This window comes from Myodes glareolus, chromosome 17 (assembly GCF_982192425.1).
Source record: "Myodes glareolus chromosome 17, mMyoGla1.1, whole genome shotgun sequence".
Lineage (NCBI taxonomy): Eukaryota > Metazoa > Chordata > Mammalia > Rodentia > Cricetidae > Myodes > Myodes glareolus.
Genome location: NC_142042.1, coordinates 34,588,667 through 34,604,682, shown reverse-complemented (window position 1 = coordinate 34,604,682; position 16,016 = coordinate 34,588,667). Strand labels below are relative to the sequence as shown.

Below are 16,016 nucleotides of genomic sequence, written 5' to 3'. Positions count from 1 at the left end.
AAAGGTGCTGGGTTTTTATTTCAAGGCAGAGAGTGACCACGGGACCTTGGAGCTCCAATTTCAGGAAGCATATGTTAGAGATGGCAAAACAGACAGATGAAATGTGCTGAAAACCACCCCGCTACCCAAGGAGGGCACATGACTAGGATATTAAAGAGTGAGTCCAAAGAAGGAATCCTTGATTAAAATGAACTATTCAGCCAGGCATAGTGGCCAAGGCCCTCAGGAATTTGGTTCTACATAAATTATTTCAGATCAGCTAGGGCTAATTAGACAGACCCTGTCTCAAAAAGCCCACCACCAAGCCGGGCGGTGGTGGCGCACGCCTTTAATCCCAGCACTCGGGAGGCAGAGGCAGGCGAATCCCTGTGAGTTCGAGGCCAGCCTGGTCTACAAGAGCTAGTTCCAGGACAGGCACCAAAAACTACAGAGAAACCCTGTCTCGAAAAATCAAAAAACAAAACAAAAAACAAAAAGCCCACCACCAAACAAACAGACAAACAAAAAACTAATCAGGACATAGAATTAAGGACAACTTTTAGCAAAAAGACAAAATGATGATAATTAAAATGATGAAAATTAGAAAGAATAAAAAAGAGAAATAGGAGCCATGCTACATAAGGCCTACATCACATTCCGCCACCAACACAGACCTAGCAGGGGCTCTAGAATATTAGTATAATAGCAGAGGAGTCTCGTTAGCTCCATAGTGAGCAGATGCTGGAGGCCAGCATCCGAGGTAACTAGGACCCCACTGAAATGTTCCTTATCCTCAGGCAACCCTTCCAGGCTCATTCCCCAGCTCCGTTGTGCAGAGGTCTCTGGAGACCCAAAGGCTGGACTCCCTCGCATTCTGGCTCATGGTGGTTGGAGCTGGTCAACAGACAGCACTCACAGGAGTTCAAAGAGCATGTGGACAAGAGGAAGGGTGTGTGGCCTCCCTCGGGGCCTGCTGTGCTTTGATTTGGTAATGGCTCTGCTCTTTGGTCTAGATAGTTCTAATTCTTGTCAGTCTGTCCCATGGCCTTAACTTTTGTTCTGTTCCAACATCAGGCACTGTCAACTAAGTCTCTCGGCCTCTGTCCATGCCACAGAGTGTTGGGATGGATTCTATATTCCGTACCCTTCACGGCCCAATCTTAGCTAGAGGTGCCCTTTACCAACAATCAAAACTCAGAGTTTTGAGCAGCTTTATGGGCTTGCAGAACAAGATGACAAATTGATTCTTGGGAGAGAAGTAAGTCCCCAACACAACAGAGCTGTCTGTCATCCAAGCATGTGTTGCTTGGGAAATGTGCAGTCCATCACTGGCTTAGGCCTGTCAAGCGGAGCTTTTAACGGTGTCTGAGCAAGCCAATGCAAGAGCACGGAGTCATCAGCATTCCTCCGGTGCGCACTTGCTACATTCCCAACCAATGGCGTGACTCTGCTTCCCTGGCCTCCATGTTTGTCTGCAAAACAGAACTGTTAAGCCCTCAAGAACCATGGAAAGCCTGGGCCTGGCAGTGCACACCTCTAATCCCAGCACTCTGAAGTCTGAGGCAGAAGGATTCCTGGGAATGAGACACTTCTCAAACACAAACAAACAGTTAAGAATGGTAATAGTTTCCTGGCCGTCATGATCTTCTGAATCTTTAGTTTTCTCTTTAAGATGGTTTTGATTTGACCTTTTATGTTTGTTTGTTTTTGTTTTGGTGCTGCTTTCTTTCCTTTCTTTTTTCTATTTATAAGAAAGGTAACATGGAGTTGGATCTGGCAAGAGTTGGGGGAGGGAAAAGAATATGATCAAAATATAGCGTATGAGATGAAAAGAGTAGAACAGAGTGAAAACCTAACCAAGTAAAAACTTCAGTGTGAGAAGCAACACGCATCCTGAATAACACAGAAGAAACTCAATCAAATAAGATGGAGAAGGCACTTGAGAAATGCCTAGAATGCATGATAAAAATAAAATAAAATAAAATGGAGTGAAATCAACTGTCAGAGTAGAAGCCCTGCAAGGGTGTTGGCCCTGCCCCCGCCTTCTAGTGGCCTGTGTGTGACACAGAGGTTGACAAGAAAAAGTCATTTTCCCAAGCACCCAGGAGCGCCAGCACAGCAGGGACGCCAGTAAGAAACTTTTTATTTATGTGTATATTTTTTATCAAACAAAAACAGGGACTCTTGTAGCCCAGGCTAGCCTTGAACTCCTGATCTTCCTGCCTCCACACTGGGCTGAAACTTGCATTTGGACCTGAGTTAAGAAAAGAGGTGTCCATTTGGGAGGTCCCTGTTTGGCTGGTTTTGATCTGCTGGATGATAGGTCTCTGGCTCCATACTGAACCCCGGACCCAGTTGAAATCCCAGGAGCGTCCCGGCTCCTCACTTTCCTTTTTAAGCCAAGTGTTGCTGATCCCTTGGGCAGCCAGTTCCTCCACATCCTTGAGGTCACTTCTGGAGGCCCTTCCTAAACTCCAACCTTCCAGACCTGTCAAGAATTCTACGTGGTATTTATTGAATAAGAAACTTTTCCTTTGGGAATGTTGAATGATGATTCTTACCCTCAGGAACAAGTCGCCATAAAAGTCAAACACATTCCGGGTAGCAATGTTGAACATCTTCCTAGAACAATAACTGTGACTAGATAGAGGGCCTTAATCCAGGGGGCTGCATGCTTGAGAGTCTGCATACCGAATTCCCCGGGACAGAGATCACGCAGCAATGCAGCAGCTATGCAGCGTGACGAAGCCTCTGCCATGCTGTTAGAGAACCCGCAGCTACAAACATGGAATGGTATTCTTTGCCTCTCCTTTTCCCTTGAGAATGCAAACCCCTTAGCACTTCCTGAAAACACAGACAGACCAGAGCCTGTGCCGAATATGTTTTCCTTGCATTAAATTATGAAATTATATAAGCATATTCTTTTTATATAAATATTTATACAAAATGTGAAAAAGTGCATTTTAAAGAGCTCATTGAAAACTACATATTAAGGGGGGAAATGTTCGTGTGCCCCAGAGATGTGGCTCAGTGGTAGAGTACTTGCCTAACATGCTTGGGGGAGTCAATTCTACCTGTACAGTGGGGGATAAGGTGGAAGAGCATGACTAAATAAAAAAAAACTTAATAAACTGCCTATTTAATTGAAGTTGGTAAGGAAAAAGCAGAAGCAGAACTCATTGTTTGGGTTTTCCAAACCTCAATTCGTATTTGTCAACTGGGCACACAACCTATTAGTAAATAATTCTCCATACTCTGTGTTTTTATTCTTTTTATTGAAAATAGATCTCCCTATATATATTTTTTGATTACAAGTTTTTCCTCTCCCACCAACTCTTCCCATATCACCCTACCTCCCCACCTACCTAACTCCACACCCATTCTTTCTCTCATTAGAAAACAAACAGGCATCTAATAAAATAAAATAAAAAATAGGACAAAACAGATGAACCAACAGGGGAGAAGAAAAGTCAAAGAACAAGCATCAGAAACAGAGATGCAGAGACACACATTTGCACACACAGAAAGCCATAAAGGCAAAATCAGAGACTATAATATATAAGCAAAAGACCTAAAAGGTTTTAAAAAGAGCCAAACAAAATATTATGAGACAGAAAACACCCCAACATTCCCTTGAGTTGTTTTGCGTTGGCCGGCACTGCTGCCCTTCAGTGCGATTTGCATATTCAGTGAGACTGCAGTGGCGAAAATGAATTTCTCCTCGTGGGCGGTTAACAATTGGAGACAGCTGGGTTAGGATGGGGCCTGGTGTCCCTCTTAGCCTTGGGACCCAGCTGGCTCAGACCAGCACAGGTCCTTGGCATGCTGCCACATCTCTGTGATTTGTTAAGAAGAAATCAGTTATCTGAGTAGCTGTGTTGTTGCTAACATGCCAATGGGGATGGGTATCTCACACGGCCCCATGGGTAGGTGAAGAGCTATAGGTAATCCATGACTGCAGAGAGAGAGAATCAGTTGTCTCCAGGAATGAACCCCAAGTTATCAACCCTAAAAACATATATGGGGAACCTGAAATGGACTGGTGGGAAGGGGGCTGTTAGTAATAAAGAAAAAGTGCCCATGAATTTGGGTGGAGGCAGGAGATGGAGGGAGGGAAATGATATAAATACAACACTTCCATATAAAATTATCAAAAGCATAAACAAATTTTAAAAATTAAAAAAATGGTTTTCTGAAGAACCTATAGGCAAACCCCCAATGTCTTTGACTCACATGTATGTGTATATCATGTATGTGTAGATGATTGTTCATGTGTATGAACATATGTGTATGTGTGTATAGTATACACATGTGTACATGGTTGTGTATATGTAGATGACTGTTCATGTAATGAACATGTATATATGTGTGCATGATTGCTTGCATATGTGGATGTAAGTGCATGTGTGTATGGTATATGTATGTGTGTGAGATTGTTCATGTGTATAGATACATGTGAATGTATATATGGCATATATGTGTGTATGATGGTTCACATGTGTGGATGCTGTGTGTGTTTGCCCAAATGTTTTTTGTGTGGTCAAAATACAGGAAAAAGATTTCACTGAAACTTTTGCAAATTAGTAAAAGAGTCTCAGTCTTTTTCTTGGTCTTCTCAATTTTATACAGTTCTAATAACCCTTGTTTATTTTACAGAAAGTTGGAAGTGGCAAGCAAATACGCACCCTTATATTACTATGCACAGCTGATACAGAATAAATTTCAAAAATCCAAAAGTATGAAATCTTAATGGCCAAAACACTCACTCAAAAAGGCACAGAACCCTAAGCTGTCTCACTCAACAGGATTGATCGTCTTTGTAATACTCAAGTAAAATAAATAGTGATTCCACGTCATTGAAAATGTTTAACTTGTTTTTGGCAGATCTGTAAAATACAGAAATTTGTTCTCCTTCAGTCATTCTGAGAGCTAGCGGAGAAGCTGGGAGACCTGAAGGAGTGATTTGAGCAGAAGGAGGCACACGTATAAGGGGGAAACCACTGTAGAAACGGAAGTCTCAGCTCAGGGGGTTGAGAAGGGATGCACAGAACATTTTCTGAAGTAGAGAACGGGAATAAAAAACCCACAAAGCAGAGATGACGTCAGTCCCCAGTCCCTGGACACACTGAGAAGGCGGGGCAAAGCACAGTCCCATGGCCAGAGCAGGGACGAGGGGGATTTCATTGTATTAGGATGACTGAGATCTTCAATGGGAGGCGTGGTCACACATTCATATCTAATTTTCTTAGAAGCCGTCAGCACTCCTGAAGATGGTAGAGAACTTCAAAGAATCTTTGGTCCGTAGGTTATAGCCAGTGGCATTTGTAATGTTAGAAATAAAAGTGAGAAATTTAATTTTTATTAATTTATTTAAAAATAACAGTAACATTTAGCATAAAATGAATTTTATGCACACCAGTAAGGCCTGTTTTCTGAAACAGAGATTACTTAGGAGGAATAGTGGCATTACTTTTCATTTCTGTAAATTTCTTCCATCTCTGAGCTTAGTAGAAGACAGGTTGATGGTCTTACATGCTTCTACAGCACCTGCTATGCGCTGTTTGTGTTGGTTGAAGCATATGAAGAAAAGCAAGCCTCAGGTAGGCATATTGCTGTAAATGGGATACTTTAAAAATATTATTTGCACACTGAATTTTATTGTTCTGTGGTTTTGTTATTCCATGATTATGGAATTAACATTAAAAACAAGGTAAACTTCAGCAACGCCATTTGGGGATGAAGATAATATATTTCCATTATTACTCTTCTGCCTAGTTACACAGTTCATGTTTAGAGAGAAGTACTTCTGTGGACTGAACTATCACATATTCTCCAGATTCATATGCTGAGTTCCTATTTTTTTCCTCTCTTTGAAAATAGATTTTTTTTCACATAATATATCCTGATTTCAGTTCTCACACCCTCCTCCTATTTCTTCTCCACCTTCCCTCCCATACACAGCCATTCCCTTTCTGTCTCTCATTAGAAAACAGACTTTTTAGGGTTGATAATAAAATAAAATAAAATAACATATTGGAATAGGACAAAACAAACAAGCAGAAGGAAATGAGCCCCAAAAAAGGCACGAAAACCAGATATAGACACAGACCCCACTTGTTTGTACATTCAGGAATCCCATAAAAATACCAAACAGGAAACTATAATATATACACAAAGGACCTTTGAGTTCTCAGCCCTAAACAGGATGTCACCACCAAATCCCTCCCCTTGGGTCTCAGGGAAACCAAGATGATTTTGGGTAGTATTCTTTGATACCAAGTTAAACTCAATAAATCACAGTTTCCGAAGCTGCAGTGTGGAATCTGATACTGCCGCAGTGAGCTTTCTTTATATCCTGCTGAATTAAAAGCCTCTGACTCATCTGGACACAGGGGCTCACATCGAGACCCCCAGGACTTGCAAGGTCGAGACAGAACGTCCACAAGCTCCAGGTGAGCTCGGCCCCGCAGGAAGTACCTGGGCAGCCTGGGCTCCAGGGTGAGCCTCTGTCTCATAATAAAGAAAGAGAAGAGAAGAAAAGGACAACAGCATGCTCACATCTTGGACGGGAATTCTTTTCATGTGTGATTTTTGGAATCCTGGCTATTTGGGAAGTATTTATTCATTACATGTTTTATTAATAATATAAATACTAACACATTTCCTTGTAAAAGAGCAAGACAATGACTCTCGCTGATGTCATCGAGATAAGTAGTTCCTGGCGGGAAAGTAGCCAAACATACAACAGCTTACGAGACTGTCTCAGAATCTTATCTTTCCCTTGAAAGATCAGATATTTTCGATTGTTCTTCCTGAGTGGTGTACTTCATTTCCTCTTTTTCTAGAAAATACATACAAAATATGCAAATATAGATAGCCATGATTTGTAAAAATAATGTCCCCCTCCAAAAAAAAAAGGACAATTCAGCTTTTAATTCAAAGAAATATGCAAATTTTCTGAGGAAAATGTTCTGGGGCTCAGTTTTCAGCCACATGTATGGCCTACTCTTTCCATTCTGTTATTCAGAATACTAGAAAGATGCACCCTCATAATGCACAGAATGAAAGGCAAGCAGGCAAGCGCATGGCTCTGCGGAGGGGAACGCTGTCTGGTAAAGCTGGCTGCCATTGCTCTGAATGACAGAAGTGCAAGTGGCTTTAGTTACACTTGCCTTTACACCATCACAGAGTAAATGCCAATAAGATTAGAAAAGACAAAAGAAAATTATGTCTTAGCATCAAAATTATTCCAGTCAAAAGCATCTCAGATCTTACCAGACATCTGTGGATCATGCTTTGAAAGGTGGAAAGAGCTAGGATTCTAAGCACACTTGGTCTCTCAGGTAACTGAGTTAGACTGGGGGATGCTCCATCACAGGCAATCCAAGAGTAAGCAGGACCCGGGATGATCTGAGGAAGCGAGACTTACAGGAACCAGCAAAGGGTGAGCGCCTTGAAGAACCGTGTGCCGGGACTGGGGACACAGTGGGAGCACTTGCCTAGCATGAACTGTGTGCCGGGATTGGGAACACAGTGGGAGCACTTGCCTAGCATGAACTGTGTGCCGGGATTGGGAACACAGTGGGAGCACTTGCCTAGCATGAACTGTGTGCTAGGGCTGGGAGCACAGTGGGAGCACTTGCCTGGCATGAACTCTGTACTGGGACTGGGAGCCCAGTGGGAGCACTTGCCTAGCATGAACTGTGTGCTAGGGCTGGGAGCACAGTGGGAGTACTTGCCAAGCATGAACTGTGTGCCGGGATTGGGAACACAGTGGGAGCACTTGCCTAGCATGAACTGTGTGCTGGGACTGGGGACACAGTGGGAGCACTTGCCTAGCATGAACTGTGTGCTAGGGCTGCGAGCATAGTGGGAACACTTGCCTAGCATGAACTGTGTGCTGGGACTGGGAACACGGTGAGAGCACTTGCCTAGCATGTGAGCTCAGAAAGTATGCCTAAACCCAGCCATAGATTTAGTCTAGGGGTAGCTCTGGCCCTCTAGGGCATCAGAGTCTTTTGTAAAGCGGAGAAAAGGGGACGTCTTCACAGCCCTAAAATGTCAAGTTTGCTTTGGAAAATGTTCTCATTCGGTTTCTAAAGGCAGTTAGCAAAAGTTCCATGAGAGCTGATCTTGACACTCAAAAGTCATCGCATCTTCTTCAGTCTGAAGGAGATCTTGGATATAACAGGTCTGCAACAAATATGCCCCAATGATTGACAAATGGGACGACTGAATTGTATCCAAGGTCTGATCTTCTGTCCCCAGTCCTTGGGCTAAGAGACATTCTCAAACCTCCTACTTACTATTTATTTTTTCATTGTTTTCTTTAGGTCTGTATGGCATTATAATTAAAGCATTATGAGGATGATAGGAAACTCCCCACGTGATTGCGGAAAGGAAATGGTTCAGCTGAGCCCCAGACAGCAGAAGGAAGTGAACTTTCCCTGTCAAAGCCTCAGTCAAATCACGACTTTATTAAGAAACTACAGCTGTGCCTGGCAGTGGCTCCACTTACATCACAGTTTGTCCGTCTCAATGAGAAGAAAAGTCACAGGGCAGCCAGTAAACCCTAAAAGCACTCATGCTGTATAGATCTGGCTGCCATTTGTGGAAATGAACACATACAAAGAAACAGACCGCAGCGTTGGGTCAAAGGCACCCCCACAGTTGCCAGTGAGTTTGACATGTCTGTTTGTCTTGGCAGGTCCAAGTGAGCAAGGCTGGGCAGTGAGGGAGACTTCCAAACCAGGCACTTCAAGAAGAGGATCCAAGATCCTGCCAACTGACCTCTGTCAGGAGATTGCACTGGCGATGAAGGGTGAGCCCGGCTGTGCTCCTTGCTGTGACCGACTACGAGTTCTCCTGTCTAATCCTGACCAAGGAAAGCCTGTGTGAAATGTCATCATCTTGTCTAAAGGATCCTGGGCCAGCACCAGTCACGGAGAGTGCTGCGAAGGCACACAAGAACTGCTGGCTACTCTACGCCAGGCACAAATCTGTGAGGAATTTCTAAGGGAAATGAAGTTGGAGAGCAGGCAGTTGCTTGCATTTCTTCATTTGGTCAATTAGTTCATCACCCTGTTTGCTGGATAAACTACCTGTTCACAGCATAAGGACACCTCCGATCAAGACTGCAGTATCTAGAAGAGAGCTCGAAACAGTCACTGTGCTGGGAAGCTCACGGATAGCGAGCGATGTTACAGACGATGAGGGAAGGACTCACACTGGATAGTCAAAGGGAGGGTTGCACACTGGCATGCGGGAGGCAGCTTGTTAACGGGCAATTAGTATACATATGAGGGGTTAAATCTGTATGGTACTCAAGGTTTGTCAACTAGTGATGGTCTTCAGAAGAGTGGCTCAATGAACATCACACACTCGTGGAGTGGAGTCTCTCAGCATGCGGAAGAGCAGTGTTATTTCACAGTCTTCCATGGAAACCATATCCCGGAAGCAGGAGGCTGTGTGGCTGCATTTTTAGTGAGAATTCTTAGGCGGGCTGTGGGTTTACTGTTGATACGATAAACTATTGTTTTCCATAAAACACTCTAAGGAAACATGTTGGGAGCCAACGTGTGTGTGTGGGGGGGGTTTAATAAGTGACTTTTTCTAAGAAACTATAATATTAACTTTATTCACTTGTCTCTCCCTTTTGAAGAACTAGAAGATGACTATATAATCATTAATTTATGTTGTTTTGGCATGGCTCTTTAACTGTATGACTTCTATTGTTCTAAAACAAAGATGTTCCTAAGCCAAGACTCTGTGGGCGAGAACCGGCAAACAATGTAAGCTGGCATGCTGTTCAGCCTCAGCCTCCCACTGGAAAAACTACAGCCTTGATTCTGAGCATAGGAAGATCATGCACGCAAAGAGTGGCGCCTTCAAAGCTGCTATGGACAGCCCTCGTGCACACAAAAGCCCACGTAACATTTGATTATACTTCTGCCAGATGCATAATGGACAATAACACATCCAAATTCAAATTTACCATAACAAAACCAAAACAAATTGGGTTTACTACATGTGCGCATAAATGTGAATGCATATATGTGTATGAGGATACCCACAGAGACCAGAAGGCAGTATCAGGTCCTTTGATCAGGAGTTCTAAGAACTTGTGAGCCACTGGATATGGGAACGAGAATCCAAGCTCTGGTCCTCTTATAAAATAAGTTTTCCTAACTTCTGAGCCATCTCTCCAGTCTGCAAACAAAACTTTCATTCACAAAACGTGTCCCACTGAAGACAAAAGATTACCATCACTAAAAAAAAAATGCTTTATTAACAGGTGTGGACAGGGCTTCAAGGAACATACAAAAGATGCGGCTATCAGAACTGGGAGTATGGAAGCTGTCACCATCCTAGTTCCAGAGATGCAGCACTGTTACAAGTTCAGAGATGTGCAGGGTTGCTGACAGATGTGGGACAGAGGCCGCCTTGGTGCCACAGTCTCTGGTGAGCACAATAGGCAGGGGATTGTCCTCTGAGATCATGAGCTGCAGTCTCCAGGCTGTCCTGGGCAGTGCAGAGACGGTCAGACCCTGGGCCATGATAGGGGACCCATGAAAAGAAGCCGCACTGTTTCATAATGTAGTTTGGACTCCACAGGGAGCCACTAATGGTGTGATTTAAATATTTATTTCTCTCACTATCTTCTGTCACAGTCTGAAGATCTTGGGCAGAGCCCATCCTCCTTTCTTTAGCCACTTCAGAGCCTAATTCACCTCATTTTCAGGTCTTAAAAGGTCCAGTTCTCTCTAACAGAAGACATCATGGCATTTCTCAATCATCTCCGACATTCTCCCCAACTCAACCTTCCTTACTTGCTGGTGCTGCTGGAGGCTCCCCCATGGGCAGCTTCTTGTTGAGCACTACCCTCTGACCCACAGCTGGCATTGCAGGGTGCAGAGGAGCTAAGGGTGGAAGGAAAATCAGCCTAAGGTATACCTGGGCCTGGTTTCTATTCCTCCCTTGGCTACTGACTATCTTCTGTGGGTTGCAAAGCCATAGGTATGTCTCCCATAGGACACACTATTAGATTCTGAGACAATCTGAAGACCTCGTGCTCCAGTATTTCCTGGTGCAGATGGTTCATCCTCTGCAGCCTTCATGGTTCTTTCCCAGCTCCATCCTTCGTGGTTCACCTCTCACAGCCTCCTCTTGCAACGGGACAGGGGTGGTGGTGGGGGTAATCTGAGCAGTCTTTCCGACTTACCCATGGCCTGGGGATTCCTAAACAGATGGGAGCAAATTCCTTCTGCTGTATCCTTTCTAACTCCCCTTTTACAGAGTTCCACCAACAAGTGAGCAGAAGGCCCTGCCCATCATCTACTTCATCAACCAGGAAAAATCCTCTCCTGCCCTAAAGAAAGTCCCTTTGAATTTCTGGCTTCCTCACACAGGCTGCTGAAGGTCACAACCGCTGACTGGCATATGCCATCTTTAGAACACAGAGGCAGGGCCAGGATTCCAGGCAACATCTGAACCTTTGGCTTTGGGAGTTCCCAGACTCAGGAGTCAAGAGAAGAAGATTTTAGTGCAACAAAATGCAACCAAAATTAAAGCGCAACATTCTCAATGACCAAGATCATGTCATGGGTTTTCCTTTAGTCCCAGCCCTAACCAGACTCAGGAAGGCTGATTCTGACTTTCCCTACAGTTTTAATATTTTGTGCATCGTATTTTGGTATTCGTTTCATTTTTCAAATATTGCGTTAAGTGCTATTTTTGCTAATTCCTTGAAGTGTAGAAGGCTTGCAGGGCGGGGGTGGGGAGCGGGATCCACATGCTTATAGACAGAAATAGAGAAACCAGAATTGTTAAACACACAGGGTTTTCTCTTCAATTTGGAAGGGATGTGCACACCTGTTTTCAATCCAAAAGGCTGGAAATGAATGTGCGAATAACCTGGTAATCTTGTGTGGACCCTCAGTAACACATGCAGGATGAGGGCTATTCCTTATATTCCTTTGACTTAGAGAGAAAAGGCAAGAGAGAGCAGAGCTGCAGGAACCTGGAAGAAGGGATGAAGTTAGTGAGAGAGAGGAAATGTCACACTAGTTGAGCTGAACTTTCTTTACGGAGGAAGGTATAGGTTCGGAGGTCAAAGTGGAATGCAGTGAAAATTTAAATCCATCAGTGATATTGGAAGCCATATCAACGAGTTATTTTTTATTGACAATAAAATTAAAATGTTATACAGAATTTTAAAGACTGGAAGGCACGAAAAGGCACTGCTCTGAGCCTTTGCAGAATTCTCCCCCACATGGATCTGAGACCGATTCTGCGCATCTCCAGGGCTTGGCTCTGTCCATTACGGACTATTAAACAGAAGAACAATAGAGATGGCTGCTCAGGCATCGGCTTATGAACTGAACAAGGCACATTGTGCTTGTAACAAAAGGATTGATAGAACTGGGCACATTAATGATGACCAGACGAACAAACAACACAAAGGGACCTTATATTCTTAACTTATCTCAGAATACTTGTGGCCAGAAGTGTCAGATGGGAGTTGATAACTCATAATTAATGAAAGGCCAAGGAGCTGGCATGTGTAATCCACCAACTCGCAAGCTCCCATTATATCATTTTGAGTGTGGCGTGACAGAAAAGTCAGCCAATGATGTATCGCTACACCCATAGGTTAGTGAATCACTCAACAGAGACACTTGCAGTAGGTGGTAATTAATTCAGAAACCTACGACTGGGCCATGTGCAGAGAGTGAGAGACTTGGGAGCACTCAGTCCTAACTGAGGCATCTTTATCAAATCCCTCCCCTAAATGGTAAGGGAGCTATTTGAAAGTGGAGGTGGGGAGATCCTAAGAGTGACGGATGACTCCAAGGAAACAGTGTTTTCTGGACATAGCAGGACATATGAACACACATATGAACTCACAGAAACTGTGGCAGCACACACAGGACCCGACAAAGTCCCAGCATGGAGAAGGGGAAATGGACCAAGAAATTATTTGCAACTGATAACGTCAATGGAGTGACATTGGGTATTTCAACCGCATCCCAGGGCAGGAGTAGCTAATCAACACAAGATAGACCCTAGGCTTTTGTTTCTGTTTGGGTTGTGTGTGCTTTCTGTTTGTTTTTGTGTTTGTTTTTAAGAGAGAGAAAGCATATAAAATGTGGCAGTTAGGAGAGGTATCCAGGATGTAAAATATTTTATATAAAAAGTTTACAAAATAACTTTAAAAAACTCAAAAATTCCCAATATTTTATTATAGTTTACCAGAATGCTTATTGAAACATGTTTAAGATTTCGAGCTATTTTGTGGCAACAGTGTTCATGTGGTTTATCGTTGTTAGAGTTATTTTGTGGCAACAGTGTTCATGTAGTTTATAGTCGCTATAGTTACACAGCAGTTACTGTGTTACAGGCATGTCTTTATATTTTTGTATGTGTGTGTTTTCATACTGGTGTTATCTAATTTAATTTTTACAACCTTGTGAGGCTGAGGCCACTGTTAGCCCTGTCGGTGAAAAAAGAAAAACAAAGAACAATTAAGCTGCTTATGAATCAAGCAGGTATAACTTAAATATCTTGAACTAGTATATGTATATGTGTGTGTGCTTGTGTGGGCACACACATATGTGTGTTGCAGGTATGTACAGAGTGTGTACACATGGAGGCTACAGATAAAAGACCTTGGGCATTGTTCCTTAGGGACTACTCACCTTGTTTTTTTATTATTAATATCATTATTAATATAATATTATTGATATCATTATTCATTAATTATTATTAATATAATTATTTATCATTAATAATCATTAATAATTAAATTAACAAATTATTAAAATTAATTGTTATCAATATATTATCAATATTATTTATTAATTATTATTAATATAATATTATATTAATAATGTTATTGATTATTAATATAATAATATTATTATTACAGAATCTCATACCTGCACCCCCAGTTCCTCTCCTATCCCCACACTACACTTCCCACCTCCCGACTACATGTGCTCCTTCCTGAAACTCTATTCTGTCCACTTCATGCTGTCTCTGTGTGTTGAGGGCCATCCGCTGGGGCGTGGGTAGCCATACCAGGGCCACATTCCGGAAAACTGATCTGCCCTCGTCTAGTAGCCAACTGTCATCATTTATTTTACAGACAGGATCCGATATAGCTCATGCGGCCTTAATCTCTCCATGTATCAGAGACTGGTCTTGAACTTCTTATTCTTCTGACTCTACCTCCAAAGTGCTGGGATTGCAGGTATGCACCGCCACATCCAAGTCCCACTTGTTCTTGATCCTCATTTGACAGTAAACATAATTTCCTCATTCTTATTAGATAAATTCAAACCAAATGAAATCAGTGAGTGCTTGTTACATAGGAAAATGCTCTTCGTGTTAATTAACTGCAAAGCATATGGCTATTGTGATAGTTGAATGTGGTGGCAATATAAATATATCCAAGTATTTTCATAAGTATTACAGAGCAACATAAAAAATGTGATGAATTCAAGCAACCTAAACAGTCTATAACAATTATATTTTAATGGGAAGACCATGCTATAATTTCTTTAGACAAGAGTTCTAATTTTACAAAGTGTTCACAGAACAACATTTAATAATGTTGGGGCCCTGCCCTTGCTATAAACAATCTGGATTTGAGTGAATCATGCCTACTCCATTTTCAAGCGGATGGTTGGCCAGTGATCCTTCACAATAACACAGTCTCTGCAGCTAATTACATTTATACTTGCTAAAACTTTAAAGTTTGCATGGGAAGAGACTAAAGAATCTAGGCTAGCTTCCACGTATGAGAGGAAACATGTGACATTTGTCTTCCTGAGCCTGGATGACGTCACTCAAATTATCACTTCCAGATTCATCCATTTACCTTCAAATTTCATTTTTCTTAATAGCTGAATAACATCCTGTTGTTAAATATACCACACTTTGAATGTTTCATCCATCGACAGACACGTAGATGGTTTAATGTCCTGACTACTTGGGCTGCAGCAATGATGAAATGGATGGGTGATACCCTCATAGTAGGATATGGAGTCCCTCGGAAACATACCGAGGAGTACAACGACTGGGTCATCTGGTAAACCTGTTTTTAGGTTGCTGAGGAACCTCTACAGTGACTTCCACAGTGTCTTCACCAATCCGCAATGTCTTCATTTTATTATTTGTCCTAGTCACTCCAACCGGGGTAAGATGAAACTTTAAATTACCTTTACTTTGCATTTCATAAGGATGTTAAACGTTTTTTTAAAAAATACCTCTTGACCATTTGCATTTCTTCTTTGGAGCACTCTGTTGAGTTCCATGCCCTCAATTTTAATTGGGTTGCTTGTTTTCTTGGTATTTACTTCTCTGGACATTCCTGACACTGGTCTTTTTTTTTTTTAATATTTACTGATTTATTATGCATACGGTGTTCTGTTTGTATGTAGGCCTTCAGGCCAGAAGGGAACACCAGATCTCATTACAGATGGTTGTGAGCCACCATGTGGTTGCTGGGAATTGAACTCAGGACCTCTGGAAGAGCAGTCAGTGCTCTTAACTGCTGAGCCATCTCTCCAGCCTCAGACACTGGTCTTGTGTCAGATGTACAGCTGGTAAAGATTTTCTCGTGTCCTTGGCTGCCTCTTCCCTCACATGATTGCAACCTGTGCCGTACAGAAGATTTTGGGTTTCATCAAGTTCCATTTGCCAAGTTTTGGTCTTAACGCCTATGCTACCAGGGCCCTACCCAGAAAGTCCTTCCCTGAGCCTCTTAGTTTAACTAATTATTCTCTACTTTCTCTCTAACAGATTCAGGGTACTAAGTCTTATATTCAGGTCCTTAATCCCCTAAGGGTTGAATTTTGCACAGGGCAAGAGGTGAGGCTCTAATTCCGTACGTCCACATGTCGCTGCCTACTTTGACTAGCACTGTTGGTTGAAGGTTCTGTCTTTTCTCTGATGTACATTTTTTTGTATCTTTGTCAAAATGGAGGCATCTGTAGGTGTGTGGACTTCACACCTGGCTTCTGGATTCTATTCCT

General features: G+C 42.6%; 1 protein-coding gene across 2 annotated transcripts in view; it reads right to left on the bottom strand.

Annotated features, from left to right (window-relative positions):
• Positions 1-16,016, bottom strand: part of Synpo2 (synaptopodin 2) — a 154,181-nt gene that overhangs the window by 42,603 nt on the left and 95,562 nt on the right. The window lies entirely within an intron of this gene.